This window comes from Hypanus sabinus, chromosome 14 (genome assembly GCF_030144855.1).
Source record: "Hypanus sabinus isolate sHypSab1 chromosome 14, sHypSab1.hap1, whole genome shotgun sequence".
NCBI classification, from domain to species: domain Eukaryota; kingdom Metazoa; phylum Chordata; class Chondrichthyes; order Myliobatiformes; family Dasyatidae; genus Hypanus; species Hypanus sabinus.
This window is the reverse complement of record NC_082719.1, coordinates 2,528,530-2,547,439: the sequence shown is the minus strand read 5'-3', so window position 1 is coordinate 2,547,439 and position 18,910 is coordinate 2,528,530. Positions and strand designations below refer to the sequence as shown.

The 18,910-nt window shown below is 43.0% G+C and overlaps 1 protein-coding gene across 1 annotated transcript in view; it reads left to right on the top strand.

Moving 5' to 3' along the window:
- Positions 1-18,910, top strand: part of arhgap24 (Rho GTPase activating protein 24) — a 454,853-nt gene that overhangs the window by 1,177 nt on the left and 434,766 nt on the right. The gene's annotated exons all lie outside the window — the stretch shown is intronic.

Below are 18,910 nucleotides of genomic sequence, written 5' to 3'. Positions count from 1 at the left end.
ATCTGCTAAAAAGGGAAGGTTGTAACACCCAAAATGTGGCGTTCTTCTGGATTTCCAGCATCTGCAGAGTAAACCTTGACCAGACTGATCCCAAGTACAACCTTGATCACTTGTGCTCCACAACTGACCAGTGACCATCCCCAGAAATGGAAGGTGAAATGGTCTTAAGATTGCACATATCAAAGATATCAATCGTAACTTGTCGTCATCGTCTTCAATGTGGATTTCACAACATAAAAGAATCTTAGAAGCGTTTCGTATTTTTGTCATAAAATTAAAAATCCTTCTGACCGGTATGTAGTCAAGGCACTGACCTTTCCATAATCATTTGAGAGATTCCTTCCACCTCCTTCCCTCTTTCCCTCCCCCTCCCCCCCACGCTGCCAGAATACATATTTTAGCAGCTGGCAGGAGGTACACTAGGAATGTTGAAACTACTTCTCACTGCAGCACCTCATTTGTACTTCACTCTCCTGTGCTTTGACTTTCTTTTGTAGAGCATGCTGCATTTCCATCACTTCTTCTGTCACCTTGTTTTATCTGTGGCCCCTCTGGTTCAAGTTCACAGTGGCCCCATCAGCATACTTGGCAGGCCACAGAGAGTTTCCTCTTCTGATGGTTGGAGGGAAGGAATGTTTCCTGTCTCCTCGAGTTCAGGCTGGGGCTTCTGATTAAATACCCAATGTGCAACTGCTGCAATGAATGGGTGTCCTTAAAAAGGAATGCTCTTTTAAAAGCAGCATGCACAACACACTGGAGGAACTCAGCAGGCCAGGCAGCATCTGTGGCAAAGAGTAAACAGTTGACGTTTCGAGCCGAGACCCTTCATCCAGACTGGAAAGGAAGGGGTGGAGCCTGCAGATTTTCTCATGTTTATGCCCTTTTTAAAACTAACATTCTCCTGAGGGACATTGCCACTTCGCGGGGTCCCAGCCGGCACCTGACTCATTCACTTGCCAACTGGGGATTTAAATGGCGTACGGGGTCAGTTGTGGCACCTGTGCTGTAGGTGGAACAGGTGCAGTATTAGATTTCAAGATAAATACTTCAATGAGTCGATCTTTCGAATGGTATTATGAAAGAGGAATGGAGCTCGTGTGGGGACCAGAATCTGAATTAGGTTTATTATAAGACCATAAGATATAGGAGCAGAATTAGGCCATCTGACCCATTGAGTCTGCTCCGCCATTTTATTACGATTGTTCCAATTTTCCCCTCAGCCCCAATCTCCTACCTTCTCCCCCTATCCTTTCATGCCCTGACCAATCAAGAATCTGTCAACCTCTGACTTAAATATTCATAGCCTCCACAGCTGCCTTTGGCAATGAATTCCACAGATTTACCACTCTGGCTAAAGAAATTCTTCCTCATCTCCATTTTAAAAGGATGCCCCTCTATTCTGAGGCTCTGTCTTCTGGTGTTAGACTGTCCCAAAACAGGAAACATCCTCTCCAAATCTATTCCAGCAAGGCCTTTCACCGTTTAATAGGTTTCAATGAGGTCACCCCTTATTGTTCTGAATTCTAGTGAATACAGGACCAGAGCCATCAAACGCTCTTCATATGACAAACCATTTAACCCTGGAATCATTTTTGTGAGCCTCCTTTGAACCTTCTCCAGTTTCAGCACATACTTTCTAAGATAAGGGGCCCAATCCTGCTCGCAACCCTCCAGGTGAGGCCTCACCAGTGCTTTACAAAGTTTCAACATTAAATCCTCGCTTTTATATTCCAGTCCTCTCGAAATTAACGCTACATTGCATTTGCCTTCCTCACCACAGACTCAAATTAACCTTTAAGGAATCCTGCACAAGGATGCCCAAGTCCCTTTCAGTTTTATTGTATTTTCTTGCCATTTAGAAAATATTTGACCCTTTCATTTCTTCTACCGAAGTGCCTGACCATACACTTCCCAACACTGCATTCCATCTGCCATTTCTTTGTCCATTCTCCTCATCTAAGACCTCTGTAGACTCCCTACTTCCTCAAAACCACCTTCCCCTCCACCTATCTTCATATCGTCTGTAAGCTTTGCAACGAAGCTACCAATTCCATCATCCAAATCATTGACGTATTATTATCTAGGACATAGTTTGTGAAATCAGTTGTTTTGTGGCAGCAATACATAGAGTACACTATAAACTACAATATCATGTGTGATATGTTGTGCAAATTGCAGTGCATCCAGTTCCCTGCTTGGCCAGGAGTTGATTCTAGTCAAAGCAATTCATGGCATGGAACAAGTTGAAAACATTTGTGCACTGTGCAGCTGATCAACACCGATTTTAAAGTGGAGTTTATATAAAAGTTGAGGGAAATTCCGAAAAGTCCAGAAGTGTCAGAATAATCAGAAGAGAAACCCTCTATGTATCTACATATTTTCCTCCATAATTGTACTTCAGGCACGCATGGAAAGAATATCAATGTATTTCACAACTCACAAAAAGCCCTGAATACTTCAGCCAGTCCAGCGTGGAAAGATGACAAGCAGTTGATAAGCACCCACACAATGGTCAAGTGACTATGCAAGAATGCATTGTACAGAAGTTTTACAGACCAGCCTCTTCTGAATATCTTTATTGGGCATCTTAGCCTGTTTCTTAATCAGCTGTCATTTCCCCTATTTTTATTTTCACTTCTCTCCAATGGGACCATTAAACTGAGCAGCAATACACATGCAATCTGCCCCTAGGTCGGTGGAAATTCTTGGGGCAGAGGAATGACCCAGAATGTGACTGAGTCTCTCCCTCTATGTGCACTAATGGTGCCGGCTTTGATGTTTTGTGGAGGCCATTTGTGAACTTTATACTAGTATGTTAGAAGACAGTAGAATTCTAACCTCACTGCCACACTCCCTCCAGCACTCTGATAAGTTCTGGGTGTGACAGTGTTGCAGTGTGGTCATCTTTGAAGATGTGAAAGAGCAACTTGGTACTATAGTACAGTATGTTCTGATAGCAATGCACCTGTCTTTACCAGGACTGGTGAAATCTGCAGGTTTTATTGTTAGAATGATCTTGTGTGATAGAATACTTGTAATAATTTGTTCCAAAATCACATAGTGACCAGGGTCTCCACTTGATGACTTTACACTGTATGTTCTGACAGCAATATTTATTTATCTATCTATCAGAGTGCTATGTGAGATACAGCACTGGGACAGGCCCTTCCGGCCCAATGAGCCAGCACTGCCCTTTTACACCCATGTGATCAACTGACCTGTGAACCCATATCTATTTGAAATGTGCGAGGAAATGCACATGATCACAGGCAGAATGTACAAGCTCCTTACAGGCATCAATTGAACCCGAGTCGATGGCACTGTAAGGCGTTATGCCAACTGCTCTGCTGTCTACAGTAGCTGTCATTTCCAGCACAGGGGATATCTGCAGATGGTATTAGAATAATCTTGCACATTAAAATGATAATTTTCCCCAAAACCACTGTGGCCGGGGTCTCCATTTGATGAAATTACTCAAAAACTTTTTGAGGTGTACAGAACGCCACTGACTTAATTGTAGTATATTTTTCCCTCTTTTGACACCTGAGCATCTATCACTGTTCAACCCAAAACAGGACCATTAACATTATATCGACAATGCTCGACTGGGTAATCTTTTGGATTGCATCAGCACGGTCATTCATCATCCATCTGAGAAGACTACAATATTTTCTAAATGAAAATTAAAGTGCAAATTTGCCTTTTTCTGCTGAAAGAAATGAACTCCTTAAGTTCATGCAGAGTTTATTCTTTTCAAAACCAGGAGATCGACTGTACCTTAAAGAAGGAATTATAAAATGCAGATGACCATGGAAAGCTGCTTTTGGAGAAGTTCCTGCTTCTGTTTGCCACTCTTGCTTGGATGTAGTAGTGCATATGTAGAATGCACTTAATCACGTACCACTTGGAAGTCTTGGAGCAAATGTTTGGACTTTTAATAAGTTAGCAGTTTAGAAAGAAATTTGTTAGATAGTGTGAACCAAATCTCTATCAGGTTATTGCAGCATTAAACATAATGTAGAGCAGGTTCAGTGCTGGGTCCACTTCCATCCTGTTTATATAAAAGTTGACTTAGAGAAAACAAGGACAATATTAAAAATTGCTAATGATGCAAGAGCATTTAGTTTGGTAAACAATTTTAGGAATTTCTGCAATTCCAGTTCTGAAGAAGGGTCTTCGTCTGAAACATTGTCTGTTTGTTTATTTCCATGGATGCTGACTGACCTGCTGAGTTCCTCCAGCATTTTGGATTTACAGCATCTGCAGATTTTCTTGTGTTTATAATTTCAGAAATAATTAGGTTAATGAAATTGATAGATAAATAAAGTCATAACTGACATAACTGTGTAACTTTTATGCAAAAAGAACGCAAAGGAGAGAAAAAAGGGAATTAACATTTTTGAGAGCTGGCAGGTTGGGTTTGAAACCTGAACCTTAAATCTGGTTCTAACCTCATCATATCTTACTTTGATAGACTTAACACATGGTAGTTAATTGAATCACTATTATAATGTGATTGTTTAGACACAATTTGATATTTAACTTTGGTTGACAGAATCTCCAAGTCTCAGCAAGCCTAGTTACATTCTGATATCCCCTCCTTCCCTTCTACTCTCATCACTAACTGTCTTCCCATTCCTCTCCACTCCGGGCTTCTCCAAACTTCTCCAGATTAGCTTTTCCTGATTCCACCGCCTCTCAAATCTTTCCCTTGTCTTGGAGCCCAGCTTCGTTCAGGCCTCTGATTTGCCTTCATTTTTTCCCCGAGCATCATTCAGACTTTTCTTCTTCACTTTATTTTTATATTTCCTCATTCCCTGCCTAATGAGAGACTGATGCTTTAGAAGGCATTGGTCGGAACACATTTGGAGTATTGCGAGCAGTTTTGGGCCCTTTATCTAAGAAAGGATGTGATAGCACTGGAGAGGAGGTTCATGAGAATGATCTCAGGAATGAAAGGGTTAAAATTTGTGGAGTAATATAAACTTCTTAGTGTGAGGGGTTTAGAGGGGGCTGAATGTGTTAAGTGTACCCAGGAAGGTTTCTTAAATCAACATGTGGATGGTCCAGTGAGAGGAGGCCTGACTGGCTAATGAGCCTGGTCAGGTGCCGGACCTTTCAGTGGGTGAACAGTGACCACAACTCCTCAACTTTCAGGATATCTATAGATAAGGATAGGTATGGTACTTGTGGGAGAGTTTTAAATTGAGTAGGGTAAAGTATGGAGGCATTAGGCAGGAACAGTGTAAATTGGGAACAGCTTTTCTCTGGCAAGTGCACATCAGACATGTGGAAGGTGTTTAAAGATCAATTGTACAGAATACAGAAAAGGTATGTTCCTGTTATAAGGAGGGACATGGATTGAAAGATAAGAGAACCTTGGATGTCCAGAGAGGTGATAGATTTAGTCAAGAAGAGAAAGGAAAGGTATGTAAAGCTTCAGAACGACTTGCATGACGATTATAAAGAAGCCAGAAAAGAACTAAAGAAGGGAATCGGAAAGCCAGGAGGGGCTATTACAAGTCTTTGGCAGGAAGGATTAAGGTGAATCCCAAGGTATTCTATACATACATTAAGAGCAAGAGGATAATCAGGGAGAGCGTGGGACCAGTCAAGGATAAAGGGGGGAACATTTGCTTGGATATGGAGAATGTGAGTGAGAACTTTGTTTCAGTATTTACCAATCAAAAAGACCAGATCATCTGTGCTGAGCATATAAATGCTTTAGTACATTTAGAGGTCAAGGAGGAGGAAGTGTTGGGCCTCCTAAAGTGTATTAAGAAGGTTAAGATCCCAGGGCCTGTTGGGATTTACCCCAAATTATTAAAGAAGGCAAGAGATGAGATTGCTGGGCCCTTCATGTCCTCTCTAGCCACAGGGGAGTACCTGGATTGGTGAGTGGCTAATGCTGTACCTTTATCTAAGGAGGGAACAAGGGAAAATCTTGGGAACTATAGACCGGTTAGTCTCACGTCAGTTGTAGGGAAATTGCTGGAGAAAATTCTTAGGGATAGGATATATAAGCACTTGGAAACCCATGGCCCTAATTAGGAGGAGCCAGCATGGCTTTGTGTGCGGCCTTACCAAACTTACCTTACCAACTTGATTGAGTTATTTGACAAGGTGACAAGAGTGATAGATGAGGGTAGGGCAGTGGAGATTGTCGACATGGATTTTTGTGAGGAGTTTGACAAATCCCTCATAGGAGGCTAATCCAGAAGATTAAGATACAGGGGATCTGTTGTGAATTGGCTGTTTGGATCCAGAACTGGCTTGTGAATAGACAACAGAGGGTAGTGGCTGAAAGGACTTAATTGAGCTGGAGGTCTGTACTTAATGGTGATCCACAGGGATCTATGCTGGACCTCTGCTGTTTGTGATGTATATACAGTAGATAACCTGAATTAAAGCATAGATGGGTGGGTTAGTAAGTTTGTGGATGATACAAAGATTGGTGGAGTTGTGGATGGTGTAGAAGACTGACAAAGAATATGGCACAATATAGATCAGTTGCAGATATGGGCAGAGAAATGGCGGATGGAGTTTAACCCAGGTAATTGTGAGTTGTTGCACTTTGGTAGGATAACTGCAAGGAGACAGTACATGTTAATGGCAAGATCCTTAAAAGTGTGGCAGACCAGAGAGATCTTGGATCCATCACTCCTTAAAAGTGGCTACACAGGTCGATAAGCTGATGGAATGCTTGCTTTTATTAGAGACATTGGGTTCAAAAGTCAGGAGGTTACGTTGCAACTTCAGAACACTCTGGTTCGACCACATCTGAAGCATTGCATACAGTTCGGGTCACCCCACTTAAGAAGAATATTGAGGCTTTAGATGTTGGTGCAGAAGAGTTTCACCAGGATGCTGGTGGGCTTAGTGGGCTTGTGCTATCATGAAAGGTTGGATAAACTTGGGTTGCTTTTTCTCGAGTGCCAGAAACTGAAGGGAGATCTGATAGTTTACAAGATTATGAGAGGCATAGATGGAGAGGACAGAGAGTATCTGTTCCCCAGAGTTGAAATGTCTAATACCAAAGAGCATGCACTGAAGGTGAGAGGGAGTAGGTTCAAAGGGGATGTGAGGGTAAGTTTTTTTTTATTCAGATGCTCATGGATAACTGGAATGCACTGCCTGGCATGTTGGAAGAGGCAAATACATTGAAGGCTTTTAACAGATATTTGGATAGGCATATGGATGTAAGGAAGATGGAGGGATATGGACATGATGAAGGAATAGTGTTTTGGTGTTTTCCAGTTGCTTTTAACTGTTTCAGCAGAACCTTGTGGGCTGAACACCCTGTTCGTGTGCTGTGCTGTTCTGTGTTCTATGAATCTTTAATAGCTTTTGTTTTCACTCGCTGGAATGAGTTTAGAAAAATGAAGGGGGGATCTCATTGAAACCCATTGAATATTGAAAGGCCGAGATATAGTGGACATGGAATGGGTGTTCCCAATATTGGGAGAGTCTAGGAACAGAGGATACAGCCTCAATACAAGGACATCCCTTTAGATCAGAGATGAGGAGGAAATTTTTTAACCAGAGGGTGGTGAATCTGTGGAATTCATTGCTGCAGATGGGGTAACTATTTGGGTATACAGTACTTAAAGTAGATGTTGATTGGTTCTTGATTAATAAGGGTGTCAAAAGTTATGGGGAGAAGGCAGAAGAATTGGGTTGAGAGCAATAATGAATCAGCCATGGAGCGGACTCAAGAACAAATGGCCTAATTCTGCTCCTATGTCTGATGGCATCTTTGTTTCTGATGCTTCTGTGTTGGAGATCATCATCATTGAGGCTAATCGCACAGCATCTCTCTCCCATTGCCCTGCGTTCATGTTTCTTCATCAGCATATTTTATCTTTCACAACACAAAGCACATAAAAAGAGCAGCTCTTTTTTTGTGTGTGTAAAATAGTTGATATCCAAAGTTTAATTTTACCTGCAGATAATGTACAAATGCTCTCAAAAGCATCACAATCTCTAATGGCTTCTATTAACTTTTTATTGGGCTATAAATGTCAATGCTAAGCTAACTATTAACACAAAAAGAAAATCAAGGAACCCTGCTAGATTTTAAATCATCTATGGAAGAAAATAATCCCTTCTAACAAATAAATATCATTTTGGCCAGTTATCACAACTTCAGAACAGGTTTTTGAACATTTCCTACACTTTCTGTGGTCAGACTGGTATTACAGTAATTAGATCTGAAATGAAATGTGTCTTGTCTTCACTTGGTCTCTATTTATTCCATGATGATCTAGATTTTAGGTTGCAAGTGCAGGAAGCAGAGAGGTGCTTGTCCAGCTGTGAGGGGTCCTCAATGCACTGGTGAGGGAATTGGAAGTTGAGGTCAGTTGGTGAGGGTGTGGTCAGGAATAGTCTGCGATCAAATGTGAAGGAAAGCAATTTAGAAATAGCAATTTATTTTCCTACCTCTGTTCTCTTTTGCCTCCTACTGGGGAAACAAATGGGGTAGATGGTGGGCAGAACAAGGTTGGGAAGCTGAATGGCCTCTCCTGTGCAAATGATTTTCAAGAGTATGAGAGGACAAAATAAAAAGCTGCACCTGCAGAAGAGCTGGTGAGTGACCATGCCTTGGATTGCCAATAATGTAAATTCTCTGTGAGGTAAAACCAATCCTGGGGAGGCAGTAGAAGTTTAACCCAGGATAAAGGCCGAACAGCCTGGGGCTCTCAAATTTCAGGTCTGAAAATACACCATCACTCCAGTGGTAACCTCAATAATCGTGCTGAGAAAGACATTGCGACCAATGGACTCATGAGTAGGGTCACACACTCAAATCATTCTACTCAGACTATTTGTTCTTGATTTTATTTGTTTTTTCTGGTTATTGAATCAAAAGTCTGCAGTATTTCATTATTATTACTCTGCTTTCTTTAAGTTTAAGCAATGGAATGGATAATGGATGCATGGGAAGCATGCTTTGAAAACTACTTTTGAATCACCATTTTGTTTGCCTATATTTGGGTGGTGCTGTCGAGTTGTGACCCTACCCTAAAGGAGGTGTAAGGCGTTTCTTCCCTCCGCTAGCCTGTAGGTCACCCTTGGGCAAGGTGCAGCTCCTGAGAACAGGTGGTGGGTGGTTGTATGAGCTGCTGGGACAAGTCCTGGTTATGCGACCACTGACGGCAGGCAGATAATCTCTGAAGAATATCGATAATGGCTGGGATCACCTGCCTTGTAAAGACACTGCCCAGAAGAAAGCAAAGGTAAACCACTTCAGAAGAAAAAGTTGCCAAGAACAACCATGTTCATGGATTGACCATGATTGTATGACACAGAACATGATGATGATATTATGTTGGAGCAGTACCTTTGTGTGACGATCTCACATTGAGGGCTGGAATTTTCAATATAAGGTTGATTGTGAAACCATATGTTTCCAAACTTAAATGGATGAATTCAAAGCAGCAATGCCCTTTTTATATGCCACTGTTGGCCAGAAAGAACAAAAATCTACAAATCAGTGAACAGACATGAGGCAAGGGCAGTGGAAGCACACATGTTATTGCAGACATGGGGGTGTTCATTTCGTGAGACTGTCCTTGCAGCCTCCATTTTGTAAACTGAATCATGGATAACTTAACCTGAGCAGCACCTGAGACCACTTTCAGATAGGAACCACTTTATTATGCAAAATGCAGGCTTGCAGAAAGAGCAGCCAAGAGCAACACACACAAAATGCTAGGGGAACTGCAGGTCAGGCAGCATCTATGGAAATGAATTAACACCCGATGTTTCAAGCTGAGACCCTTCTTCAGTACTGGAAAGGAAGGGGGAAGATGCCAAAATAAAAAAGGAGGGGTGGGAGAGGAAGGAGGACCAGTGAGAAGTTGATAATTGAAGTCAGGTGGGAGGGAAAGGTAAAGGTCTGGAGAAGGAGGAATCTGATAGGAGAGGAGAGTGGACTGTGGGAGAAAGAGAAGGAAGGCCACTGGGAGAGAGAATAGGTAGGGTGAGGAAATGAAGTAAGAGGCTAGAAGCAGAAGGAAGAAGGGGAAAACATTATTGGAAAGAGAAATCAACGTTCACGCCAATGGTTGGAGACTACCCAGACGGAATATGAGGTGATGCTCCACTACTCTGAGTGTGGCCTCATTGTGGCAAAAGAGGAGGCCGTGGACCGACATGTCAGAACAGGAATGGGGAAAGGAATTAAAATGGTTGGCCAGTGGGAAATTCTGCTCTTGGTGGAGGGAGTGGAGATGCTCGATAAAGCGATTTTCCCTATTTTACATTGGGTCTCACCAATGTATAGGCATTTGCATCGTGAACACCAGATACAATAGACAACCCCAACAGATTCGTAGATGAGCTGTTGCCTAACCTGGAAGGACTGTTTGAAGCCTTGAATGGAGGAGGTGAATGGGCAGGTGTAGCATTTCTGTCACTTGTAGGGATATGTGCCAGGGGGGAGATTAATGGGTAGGGAGTGATCCCTGAAGAAAGCAGAGGGTTGCAGGATTGGGGAGGATGGGTTAGGATTTGATTTAATGGGTGATAGCCTACTGTCTGGTCATCTGGCCCTGTGTTCAACTGACCTGGCTTGAGTCAGTCTGAGTTGGAAAGAACAAAAATGCTTTACCCAAGACACAAGGCTGAAGGAAGAGCCATAAAGCAATACTGCTTGTAGCCCTGGGCCACATCTAATCAGAAGCTGACACAGTTCAGTCAGATGAGCTTCAGCCAATGAAACTGAAACATCGTAGATTGTTCTGATAAGGGAAATAGGAAGTGAAGGATTTTGGGTGCACAGGCAGTAACAACTGTGTGGAGATCAACCATCACACAAGTGAATGACTGCACGTCAAAAACAGAAGATTACATCAGAATCAGGAAGAACACCTGGCCCGCATCGACTCTTTTTCCCGTGTATTTTCTCTTTTTTGACTGTCCACGGAAGGTCGGAGAAACCTAGTGGGTGTGCACACAGGTACTTAGTTGTCTCGTATGTTTGCTCGTGGAGCCAATAAAGTTACTCGCCAGTAAATACAGATGCTCTGTGCACCTAACTGATCATTATTATTGAGGATAATCCTTGTAATAGCACTATCTCTGTTCTTAGTCAGTCCCTTCAGATTAAAAAGGACTTGTGATCACTCCATTTGTAAGGTGCCATTTACACCGCGTGCCTTGATTCTGTAATGTTAATTCTGAGACATGGTTTTATTTTAGTCCTGTCTTCATTTCACTTTAATCCATGCAGGGTGAGCATTACTGACTCATTAAGTGTTTGATGCTGAGTCCCCTTGAATCATCAATATCTCTGTGTTGAAGGTATCCTACAACAGTCATTTAAGGAGTTCATTGCTATAAGATGTGGCTTGGATTTGGAGATGATCTTGTGCACTTCTTGACAGGTGGTTGGTGTGACGGTTATTGTTGATAAAGCCACACCCCAGCAAACTGGTGCAAAGTAACTGTACATACTGTCTGCAGGATATGCTGCTATCCCAAGGCCAGGTCCACTGGTGAAATGAGCACATGATAAATTAAAGTGCCAGCATTTTTCATGTTTACTAGACACAGCTGAAAATGAAATGCTTGCTAGTCATATGGTAAAACCGTGGCTTATTCCACTGGATCTGGAAACTGATAATGCAATGTCAATTGTATCCAGTGTGGGGAAGTGGAGTGAAATTCCTCCTGCAAGAAGTGGCTTGCATCTATAAGCAAGAATTGGGATAGCATGGTAGCATAGTGGCTAGCACAATGCTTTACAGTACCAGTGACGGGTTCAATTCCTGCTGCCTGTAAGGAGTTTGTACATTCTCCCCATGAACATGTGGGTTTGTGCTCCTGTTTTCTCCCAGAGTCCAAAGACGTGCCGGCTGCTAGGTTAATTAGTCATTGCAAATGGTCCCTTGATTAGGCTAGGATCCAGCTGGGGGTTCTTGGGTGGCCCGGCTAGAAGGGCTGTTTCCGCACCCTATCTCAATACAAGTAAGTAAATTTGTCCTGTTCCTGTTATGTAGTCACATTGTTTCATTGTGATACCTCACTCGAATCTGACGGTCTTTCTTTTTCCGCGCACGATTCTCTCGATTGATTTCTTTGGCTTGGTATTCCCCGGCCAAGAGGTCACCGTCAGCTGTGACCTTTGGCATGTTTGCATCTTTTTTTCTGCCAACTCCAATGTACCTACTACAGATTTTTTTTGACACTGAAAAATACATCTGCTTATTATTTGCATTATTAATCTGTTTAGAAAGGCCAATCACTTAGCATAACATTGTTAAGGAAATAATAAATAACCATTATGTCTATTGAAATACAGGCAGCTTGGTAAGTCATTTCTCATGGCAAATGTCCCTTTAACAATCTGCATACAATTAAGTACCAGCAAGCCATCCCGGAGTAGGGGCTCGGCCCAAAATGTCGGCTGTTAGATAGATGCTGCCAGGCCTGCTGAGTTCCTCCAGCATTTTGTGTGTTGCTTTGTATTTCTAGATTCTGCAGACATTCTCGTCTTTATAATTAACTGCACAATGCGATCTTTTTCTTCTAGCCAGCAATGACACATTACCCAGCTATGTTGAAGGAAGGGAAAGTGACAAATATTACACCTCCATTCAGAAAGGGGAGAGGAGAAAGGTTGGGAACCAATGACTGACCTGCAAGGCATCAGTAAACTGTTTGTCACTATAATTAGAAAAGAATAGGCAAGCAGCTGGAAGGCAAGGAACCGTAAGAAAAATCGCCAATGGATTTGAGAATATATCAAAATATTTTTTTCTCCCAGAAGATAATAGATGTGGTTGCTGTTTATGTCATGTGATCTCTCAGAAAGCATTAAAATGACATTTGTAAAATAACAGAGAAAGAACTTAGTAACAGTGCCCTTCTCGATAGACAGGGGGCATTTTAGGGTGAGAGTATCGAACTATACCTTCAGTACCAAATTTTATGATGCCGTAGATGAGTAAAATACAAGAACTATCGTGTGAAAATACAAAAATTATTAAACTGTGGATCTGTAGATTTAAAAGAAACGTTAACATGAACCCTGCAAGGTTTATAAAAGAGACCCAGTGTAAAAGGCAGAAGAGTATGGTGACTATGTAGAAGTCTCCTTGCATCTGGACATCACAAAAGCACTTCTCACCGACCTGAACTTGCCATTATTTCTAGATTCTGCCACTTACCTGTCTCTGAGAAAGCTTGCCACCTGTTTAAATGTTGGCAGGACCTAGCATGGCCAGCTGGGTAGATTCCAACCTGATGGCATGAATATTGATTTCTCCTTCCAATAAAAGATTCTCTCCCCTTTCCCTCTTCCTCTATTCCCCACTCTGGCCTTTTATATCTTCTGGCCTGCCTACTTCCCTCCCATTTCTCGACCTCACTGTCTCCATCTCTGGCGATAAACTGTCAACTGATATCTTTTATAAACCTACTGATTCCCATGATTATCTCAGCTATACATCTTCCAGCCTATATCCTGTAAAAATGCCAAGGTCCCTTCCTCCTTCCCTTTCTCCTATGGTCCACTCCTCTCTCCTGTCAGATTCCTTTCTGTCCAGCCCTTTACCCTTCCTACCACCTTCCAGCTCTCCTCCTTTCCCTCTCCCCACCTTTTTATTCTGGCATCTTCCCCCTTCCTTTGCAGTCCTGAAGAGTTTTGGCCTGAAATGATGACAGTCTATTCGTTTCCACAGAGGTGCCTGACCTGCTGAGTTTTTCCAGTATGTTTTTGGAAAGCAGGGCAAGAGCTGATATGTGAAAGGAAAGCGTGCAACATGATGAATGCTGTGAGTCATGTTCCACTTCTCATTCAGTGAAAACAGGCTTTGCATACCGGTTGTACTTAGTATTTAATAAAGGATTAATTTCTAAAATTATATATAAGGGAACAATAAAACTTGATTGATTTTGGGCAAAAGCAAGATATTCCAAATATAAAAAAACACCATGGGATCATCTTGCCAGCTTTGGACAAAAACTTGAAGCTTTCTCTATGTGGAAAAAAATGTTTTAGCATTTCTATTTCATGTAAATATGTTTATCTAAGCCCACCATCTCTGATCTTATTGCAAAATCAGCTGAAGATAATTAATTTTTGAAGCCAAAAAATGCAGTAATATTTAAAAGGGAAATTAAGTTGTGATGGAATAGTTTTTGTTATTTAGATTTAAACAGAGGTAAATATGCTATTTTAATAAATGAAGTGGTTTCATTTTTGAGGCGCTGAGGTATATTGATGAAGCTTGCAGAGTGCTAATGGTGCCAAGTATCCTTTGTCAGGAATGTGAATCAGAGAATCAGGTGAAAGGGGTCAAATTTCTCAAGGTCATTAAAATGAATTAGCTATAAATCAAGAGCTCAATGGATTTAAGGACTTGACCTCCAGGCCCAATTCTCTGCAAGATCAAGAATCTTACTTTCAATGCCAAGAGCAGGCTTTCACAGCATACACAGTATCAGATAAAGTTCTGTGGGTAAGCTTAACTATTTGAAAAGTGATGCACCATCAATAACTCTCTCTGAGACGTAAAGGCGAGATATCGGCTTTTATTGACCGGAAGAAGCAGTGGTTGACCACCATACTACATCCTGGAGACTGAGGGCCGGGCTCAGGCCTCAATCGCCTTTATACCGAGGTCTGTGGGAGGAGCCACAGGAGCTGTCAGCAGGGGACGTGTCCAGACAGGTAAATGTAGTTCACCACAAAAAGTAAATTTGAAGAGAAGGCTTAGCCCTATTTGGACCAGACCCTCATTTCCTGTAAACAGGAAATGAATTACTAGCTGTGTTAAAGATAGCACACAGGCAGATTTCACACTGTCACAATCCTAGAAGAAAGTTATGAATAGCATTAGAACGCGGTTTAACGATAGTCATAATAGTACCAGCTTGGTTCACAGTTTCAGTCCTATCCTCTCGATCAGGTTCAGAGCCACGCTGCTACATATCCCATTTATCACTCTTTCCTGTGACCTCCAATGCTGTTCTGCCCTCAAGCCAGACCAGCTTGCGACTTCCTTCTCCACGTCGAGAAAGCTAAGAAAATGCCTTTTATCTCTGGCCATAACTTAAGCTCCTTTCTCCCCATTGCATTGGAACGTTTTGCTTTCCATCCAGTTTTTCAGATTCTAGGCTCACTGACAAACAATCTGCTGCTGGAACTCAGTGGGTCAAGCAGGATCTGTAGGATAAAATGGATAGTTGACGTTTTAGGGTTGAACCTTTAGATACCATTAGCACTTTAGATTCCAGCATCTGCCTGTCTTGTGTCTAAAGGCTCATCATGTCCTCATTCTTTGCTGTTCAATTTGTACTCTTTTTCTATCCTGCCTCATTTTGCTTCTTCTCTGTCAACAGCCTACACACACTGTTTGAACCCCCCCTCACTGCCTCTTCTTGTCCCTTCCATTGCCTGCTCTTCACCCTTCCCTTTAATCCTATTTCTTTCTGCAAATGCACTGTCCCGGATACTTCACTGCACCAGTGTTTGGGAAGGTGGGATAACATCTGCGGTAGTGGGGTGTGCTATTCTCAGAAAAGTACCTAATCTAGTACACAGAGACCGCAAGCCTGAGGTTTCCACTGCTGAGATCATCAGATTGATGCATCTGCCGTTGGAACCAAGGGAAAAGTGGATTGGTCCGTGTTAATCTCTCGGAGTTAACCCCGATATGGTGCCCAGATTCCTAAAATATACTGATGATGCATATACTCATGGAGCATCAGGGAAGGACCTCTGTATTGGCATACAGTTTGAATTCAGTTCTGAGTAGGGCATGGACTAATGGCATAAAACTGCCTTAATTCTGCACCAATTGGCATTCTCACCTGGAGATTACAAGATGGCTGAGGTGGCAGATGGAAAGGAGATCTCATTGGAGTGGGTATGTGACGATTTACAGCAAATTAGAACACGGGCAGAGAAGAAGAAGAAGCTATTTAACTGTGGATGTTATTGTGCTTGATTTTGGCACTGGGTGCCTGAAATGAACAAGCAGATTTCCATTACTCAGCACAACCCTCCTTAACTCTGTTGAGCTTAGCTGAACAGTTGGAAGTCACAGGCATTTTTAAATGCCTTCCTGGCTTCTACTGCCCCTGACTCTGTTATCTTCTTCAGTCCTCAGACCTTCCAGATCACTTCCAAATCTGATCAGACACACATCCCTGATTTTATACACTTGGTCTCTGGGAGTCCTGCCACCAGCTGTCAAGATCCTAAGCAAAATCCTCTTACTGAACTTCTGCCTCGCACTGCTCCCTATAGCCTACCTCTCTGATCGAAGTTTTACCTTTCCTGAAATGTTACGGGTGATACCAAAATGTATCCCCAGCAACTGATTGCACCAAGGTTGCTAGAATCTATCTGTTGCTGTTGAGCTCTGCACATTACAAACCTCTTCTTGACATCAAGCACATCAAAGCGTTTGGCTGCTTTGTTCACATTGCTTTATCAGATTCTTAATGAGTATACAATTTCCACCTGCAGTTCTTACTTAATTCTACAGTATATTCATATTATTGTCCTCCATTGCTCAAGACTTGGAGTTCAAACGTAGAGGGATTTTGTTGCAATTGTATAATGTGTTGTTGCTGGGGCTTGGTACCCTTAATTAAGAAAAGATATATTTATATTGGAGGCCCTTCAGAAGACATTGACACAGTTCGTTTCTGGGCTAGGGTGGTATAGTCATAGTTAATAGTCTGTAAGTTACACCTCTGTGAAATCAGCAGGGCAGCTTTGACCCTGAGGTATTCCTAAGATGTTGTATCATGCTTTGAGCAACTGTACATGTGAATAGATGCTATCTTTAAACCGGTTGTAATGCAAAAATGTGGTTTAAAAAGTGTCTTTGCATTGTAACAGTGCATATAAATTGTATGTTATTTGTAAATGATATATGTTGCCCCAGGCTGAGGTATGATTCCTGTGGTTAAGGAGGTGAAATTGCTGTGGGAATATCTGCTCGATTCCCAATTAAACTTGTCACATTGGTTTGCTTTGTCTCTTCAAGCTTGCTATTCAGATTTATTATCACGTGCACACTGAAACACAGTGAAACGTGCCATTGTGTCAACAACCAACATCTCCGAGGATGTGCTGGGCCAGCCCGGAAGTGTTGCCTCACGTTCTGGTACCTACGAGTCTTGCCCACAGTGTTTGGCGCCATAACACAGAACGCAATAAGTGACAGAACAACTCCCACCCACCCACCGATGCATGTACGCAGTCTGACAACCCCAGGACAGGCTGTCCCTGGGCCTCCAGCCTCTGGTGGACTAATGGACTGGGGTGTGTTGCTCCTGGATCTGGGGGTAAGTTGTCAGCTGCACTGCCCTCAGATTCTCAGTGTGGGTGAGACATGTTCTTAGTCTACACAAGAGTACACTGCAGATGCTGTGGTCAAATTAAGATGTACAAAAGCTGGATGAACTCAGCAGGTCGGGCAGCATCCGTTGAAAGGAGCAGTCAACGTTTCGGGCTGAGACCTTCATCAGGATTAAAGAAGGAGGGGGCAGGGCCCTATAAAGAAGTGGGGGGGGGGTGGAAAACCAATCAGAGGAAAGATCAAGGGGTGGGGGAGGGGAAGCAGGGAGGGGATAGGCAGGAGAGGTGAAGAAGGAATCTAAGGGGAAAGCACTATGGGTAGTAGAAGAAGGTAGAATCCTGAGAGAGGTGATAGGCAGCTAGAAGAGGAGGCAGAGTGAAGGTGGGATGGGGGAAGGGAATTACCAGAAGTTGGAGAATTTGATGTTCATACCAAGGGGCTGGAGACAACCCAGACGGTATATGAGATGTTGTTCCTCCAACTGGTTTGGCCTCATCATGGCAGTAGAGGTGGCCATGTATGGACATATCTGAATGGGAATGAGAGGGAGAGTTGAAGTGGGTGGCAACCGGGAGGTCCTGTCTGTTGTGGCAGACTTACACTTGCAGGGATAAGTACCAGGTGGGAGATCTGTGGGGAGGGACGTGTGGACCAGGCAGTCGCGGAGGGAACAATCCCTGTGAAAAGCAGAAAGGGGTAGAGAGGGAAAGATGTCCTTAGTAGTGGGGGAAGTTGGGGAGGATCATGTGCTTGATCCGGAGGCTGATGGGGTGGTAGGTGAGGACAAGGGGAACACAGTCCCTGTTGCAATTTTTGCATTTGGCAGGGTGGGAAGAGGTGTAATCAAGGTAGTTATGGGAGTCGGTGGGTTTATAGAAGATGTCAGTGGACAGTCTGTCTCCAGAGATGGAGACCGAGAGATCGAGAAAGGGGAGAGAAGTGTCTGAGATGGACCAAGTGAATCTGAGGGCTGGGTGAAAGTTAGAGGCAAAGTCAATGAAACTGACGAGCTCAGCATGGGTTCAGGAAGCAGCACCAATGTAGTCGTCATTGTAGTGAAGGAAAAGTTGGAGAGCAATACCAGTATAGATTTGGAGCATAGACTGTTCCACATAACCCACGAAGAGGCAGGCATAGCTGGGGCCCATGTGAGTGCCCATAGCTACACCCTTTGTCTGGAGAAAGTGGGAAGAGCCGAAAGAGAAGTTATTAAGTTCAGCCAACCTGAGGATTGTGGTGGTGTTGGGGAACTGGTGAGGTCTATTGTCCAGAAAGTAGCGGAGGGCTTTGAGGCCTTCTGGATGGGGAATTGAAATGTATAAGGATTGGATATCCATTGTGAAAATGAAGCGGTTGGATCCAGGGAACTGTAAGTTATTGAAGAGGTGGAGGGCATGGGATGTATCCCTGATGTAGGTGGGGAGGGACTGAACTATGGGTGACAAAATGGAGTCGAGGTAGGCAGATACAAGTTTGGTGGGGCAGGAGCAGGCCGAAACTATGGGCCTACCAGGGCAATCAGGCTTATGGATCTTGGGGAGGAGGTAAAAGCGAGCAGTGCAGTGTGTGGGAATTATGAGTTTTTTGCC